The following is a 5,572-nucleotide window of genomic DNA, read 5'->3' as shown; positions in this document are numbered from 1 at the left end:
AGAAATTAAGGAACCACGCTGCTTGATCTACTCCTTGAACGATTGTGATCGTTCTTAACATCGCAAACCCCGCAAGTTGAACCGATGGAATCTTTTTCTTTGCTCTGATTATAGTGGATCTGAATAACTCTTATTCACTTCTTTAAGATATGATCTAATTAGTACCTTTATTGTAGAGAATAGAGAAATTGATTGGAAGCCTTTCTCTTTGAACTTTTTCAATTGGAAGAGAAAGACAGAGAGAGAGAGATGGGAAGCGATTTTTCCAAAGGGGAACGAATTATGGAGTATTCCTTCTTCAAAATTTTGTTCAGCCCTCTCTCCTTTATAGAAAGTAGAGTTTTGGTTTGATAAATCCTTGTTTCTCTCTCCCAATTCCTATCCAATTTAGAAACCAACTTGTATTTAGACTCCTCGAGTGAATGAGACTCTTTGTGTGGGGACAATCAAGATACATAGGAGAACGTGTATTGATGCCTCTCGCTATCCCTTGTGGCCTTATCTCGTAACAATTGGCATTGGAAACAAATTGCTTGCTTTGTAGATCCTACAATTCAACATTTCTTATCCAACAAGGAGTTTGAATGCAACGTCCTTGAGCAATTGGGACACTTTTCCCCAGATCTCCAACTGATTTGGGAGTGTTGTGGGTCCCACCAAGCTAATCCAATGTGTAGTCCTATCCCAATTCCCAATTTCGTTCCAATTCTGCAACTTTCGTAAAATCGGTTTGTGAATAACTATCCTCATTTGGATTACATATTATTATGCTTATTATTAATCAAATTAATAATACATAATAATATAAAATAATTAAATATTTAATTAACAAATTAATTAATTAATACCTCACATCCAATGGGAGTTATTTCAGCTCTAGTTTGTCTTTGAAAAATTCTCTTACTGTCTCTTGTTACTTAGTTAACAAAGACATGTATATATACAGATATCAACATATATATTTATATATACACTTAATTAATATCCACATTAATCTAACGGATCATATCCGTCTGTGCAATTATATAAAATGTGGAACCTGATCCGTTTGGATGTTACCGGATCATTCGAGTTATGAGTGGGATCGTCGCAGGGAGCCGACGGTCGATCCTGCAGAACCCTATGGTGGGCCTCTGAAATTAAGGTCTAGGGAACTAAGAGGGGTGAATTGGTTTTCTAAAAAATGTAACCTATTTTAAATTCAAATAATAAACCTAATTCAATTTATCTTTTCTTGCTTAGTTTTTAGTTAGCTCAAGAAGTATTAAAATACACAATGCACAACCAAAACTCAAAACAAAGAAAGTGCAAAGAAGAGAAAAGAACACACCGATGTATAGTGGTTCGGGCAAAGCCCTACTCCACTTTGCCCTACTCCACTTTTCTTGAGATCATCCTCAAGGATTTCCACTATTTGAGACCTCCACGATGCCCGGCTCCGAGGCGATTACAATCTCAAGGGTATTAAATGAGGATCCTCTTGCAACCTTTACACTGACTCTCCTTCTTCGTTAAGTTCTAAGCGCTTCTCCCTAGGGTATTAAGAATAGGATGCCCTAGCCACCTTTACAATGAATAGAGAGAAAATTGCTATGCCTTCCTCTAAGGATTGATCCACAATGAAGTCCCCTTGAATGCTCTCCAAGATAAGAAGTTGAAAACCTAAGTCCAAACTCAAAAGATTTGCAAGTGCAAGGCAAGTTTGGTGGAGAAGGAAAAATCTTAAGCCAAAAGGGTTTGCAAGTATTTTTTTATTGCTTATGATTGTTGGTAAATCATTTAAGGTAGGTAAATGAGCCTCTTAAATGTGTATATATAGACCCAAACCTCAAACTAGCCGTTAGGGGCATTTTTGTAATAAACTGCACAAGAAAAAGTCAAGTCGTTTGAGCCCCAACGGCTATTTTTCTAGACCGTCGTGGTCGACCGAGGTGTCGCGGCCGCCCGCCGTCAACGGGCGCTCCTTTTTTATTTTGAATTTTAAAAGCTCCGCGGTCGACCGGGTGTGTCACGGTAGACCTCCGAGAGCAACCTGGACAAAAATATTTTTGTTCAGATTCCTTCCCGAGGTCGACCGGACTGACCATGCTGGATCATTTCTGGAAATCCAGAAACACATCCGCGATCGACCATGATGTCCCGGTCGACCGGCCCACTATGTTCTAGTAGGTGCTGGATTTCCAGCCACCTTACCGCGGTTAACCCCGGTTGACCGGCCCTGTTTGAAAATCCATTTCAGCATTAAAAATCAGGGACTTGGGCCATGGTCTTGGGTCCTATTTTCCTTAATATTTTGGTGTTATCCCAAAAATGTTTAGGCCACCACATGGACAGCCACTAATCCATTTCAGTTCTTTTAGTGGGGGGTTTTGAAAAGCCTTGACTTGGAAAAGCTAAAGAGAAGGATGTACAACAAGTCTAAGTATAGATATTCTTCTCTTTGGTCTTAGTCTTCCTAGATTTTTCATTTGTGTGCTTGCTTTGCTTGAGTGTGTTGAGGTGAGCTCCACATTGATTGTACTTCCAAGGTAAGTTGTCCTATGTGGTCTCTAGCTCATTTGACTCATGTGTGGTACATCTTCAGGCAAGATCAAGTGGTGTGTTGGTTCCTTTCATGATTAATCTGTCTTAACACAACACTTCAAGGCAAATTGATTAGTATTAAAAAACATAATCAATTTAGTTTAGAATCATCAAAACAAGGTAAGAGGATAGATCCTTGGGCTTACAATCTCTCCCTTTTTTATGATGACAAACAAAATTGATTATGAGATATGTGTGGAGTGACATGATAGGCAAGTGAATGCAAGAACTCCCACTTAACATATGCACAAAATAAAAAAGAACAAGTGAAAGCAGCTAGTGCATATGGAACATGAATAGATAATCAATTTCCAAAATTCTCCCCCTTTTCTCATCGACAAAAAGAAGAATATATCAAGTTTAAGCGCATACATGAACAAGGATATATCCAATAAGTGATTCATGTTGATTAGCTAAAAAATTTCCCCTTAAGCTTTTGAATGAGGCAAACTAAGATGTATAACAAATGTTAGTAAACTAAGCCTCTAAATCCCTTAAGCCTCTTTTTTTTTCTAGGAATCTAAAGAAAAAGTAAACATATCATGATAAGCAAGTGATTCATACATTTTAAACTCCCCCTGAATAAATGCATATGATATGAGTATATAGCCAATTAATGCACACATACCTGTTCATACTTGAGATGCTGGCACGAGGCCAAATTGTTAGGTATTTTAATTAAGGTGAAAGTACATCTTCCTCTTAGAAAACTAAGAAGGCTAAGAGTACCAATTGAGTGACTTTTAAAAATTAGGGTGTGACATCTCATTCATGCAGATACTACCAAACAGGGATGATACATATATATATATATACTATATAGATAAGCAAATGAAAGGCATAAGGTATTTATCTGGCAATTTCTTTGACTTGATCTGCACGCCAAATGTTTAAGGCACTTCTGATATAACATATTCTATCATCACTAAGGGGTTTTATAAGGATGTCAGCCAATTGTTCCTCAGTATTGATATACTTTAGGCAAATGTCCCCTTTTTGTGAGTGATCTCTAATGAAGTGGTGTCTAATCTCAATATGTTTGGTTCTAGAGTGTTGTATGGGGTACTTTGTTAAGTTTATAGCACTAGTATTGTCACATTGGATGGGAATATTTTCTAATTTAATTTCATAGTCCATCAATGTGCTTTTCATCCATAGGACTTGTGCACAGCAAGCCCCAGCTGCCACATATTCTGCTTCTGTTGTGGACAGGGTGACTGAATTCTGTTTCTTACTGAACCATGAAACAAGTGACTTGTTCAAGAATTGACAAGTCTCGCTAGTGCTTTTTCTATCCGCTCTACATCCAGCAAAGTCTGCATCTGAAGATCCACTGAGAGTGAAGTCACTAGATCTTTCATACTATAGTCCCAGACTTTGGGTTCCTCTTAAGTATTTAAAGACCTTCTTGACTACAGATAGATGAGACTCCTTTGGATCCGATTGAAAATGAGCACAGATACAGACAGTAAACATAATGTCTGGTTTACTGGCTATCAAATAGAGGAGACTACCTATCATACCCCTATACATCTTTTGGTCTACTGATTTGCCGAATTCATCTTTTTCTAACTTAGCAGTTGTACTCATTAGAATTCTCGATGTCTTGCTACTATCCATCCCATACTTCTTCATTAACTCCTTCGTATACTTTTCTTGATTAATAAATATCCCATTTTCGTATTATTTGATTTGGAGTCCTTAGAAGTAGGTTAACTTACCCATCATGCTCATTTCAAATTTATTTTTCATTAGGGTTGCAAATTCATCACACATCCTTTAATTAGTCGAGCCACAGATGGTGTCATCTACATAAATTTGGACAAGGAGGATATATTGATTTTCTCTTTTGATAAACAATGTTTTATCCACTTTGCCCATCTCAAAACCTTTCTCTACTAGGAAGGTACAAAGCCTCTCATACCAAGCTCTAGGAGCTTGCTTAAATCCATATAAAGCTTTATCAAGCTTGAAGACATGATTTGGATGTTTTTAGTCATCAAAATCTGGAGGTTGCTCAACATACACTTCCTTTTAGATATAGCCATTTAGGAAGGCACTTTTGACATCCATTTGATATAATTTAAATCCTTTATGAGATGCATATGCCAAAAGTATTCTAATAGCTTCCATACGGGCAACATGAGCAAATGTCTCATCATAGTCTATCCCTTCCTCCTGATTGGACCCTTAGGCTACAAGCCTAGCTTTATTTCTAGTGATTATTCTATTTTCATCCATTTTGTTTCTATACACCCATCTTGTGCCAATAACTGGATGATCACTAGGCCTAGGCACTAACCTCCACACATCGTTCCTTTCGAATTGATTCAATTCTTCTTGCATAGCCATCAACCAATATTCATCATTTTTGGCTTCCCTGATGGACTTGGGTTCTAATTCGGATAGGAATGCCAAATTGTTACTTACACCTCTATAGTATGATCTAGTTCTTACCGGCGATGTGGCATCACCTAAGATTTGGGATTCCGGATGATCTACCAATATTCTCCTATCCCTACATAATGAGTCATTTTCTTCATTCTCAACTTCCACAATAGGTAATGTATCACTTGTAGCTTCTTTGGGAGGTACAACCTTTTTAGGCAAAGGATTTTCAATAGGTTCATCCTCATCATGTGGCATGTCATGAAGTGTTGGCTCTCTCTCATCAAATGTAACATGCATAGATTCTTCTACAATTAGGGTTCTTCTATTAAACACTCTATAAGCTTTGCTATGTGTAGAATACCCTAAGAATATGCTTATCAAATTTATGCAAGTTGTCTTTGATATTCAAGATATAGCATCTACAACCAAACACCCTAAAATAGCTTATATTGGGTTTCAAGTTTTTCCAAATCTCATAAGGTGTTTTCTTCAAAATTGGCCTCATATACAACCTATTTATGATATAGCAAGCGGTGCTAATCGCCTCCGCCCAAAAGTATCTAGGGAGATCATTTTTTTGCAACATTGATCTAGCCAT

This window comes from Tasmannia lanceolata, unplaced genomic scaffold (assembly GCF_043159265.1).
Source record: "Tasmannia lanceolata isolate RefF3 unplaced genomic scaffold, GAP_Taslan_0.1 ptg000018l, whole genome shotgun sequence".
Lineage (NCBI taxonomy): Eukaryota > Viridiplantae > Streptophyta > Magnoliopsida > Canellales > Winteraceae > Tasmannia > Tasmannia lanceolata.
Note: the sequence above shows the minus strand (reverse complement) of the source record.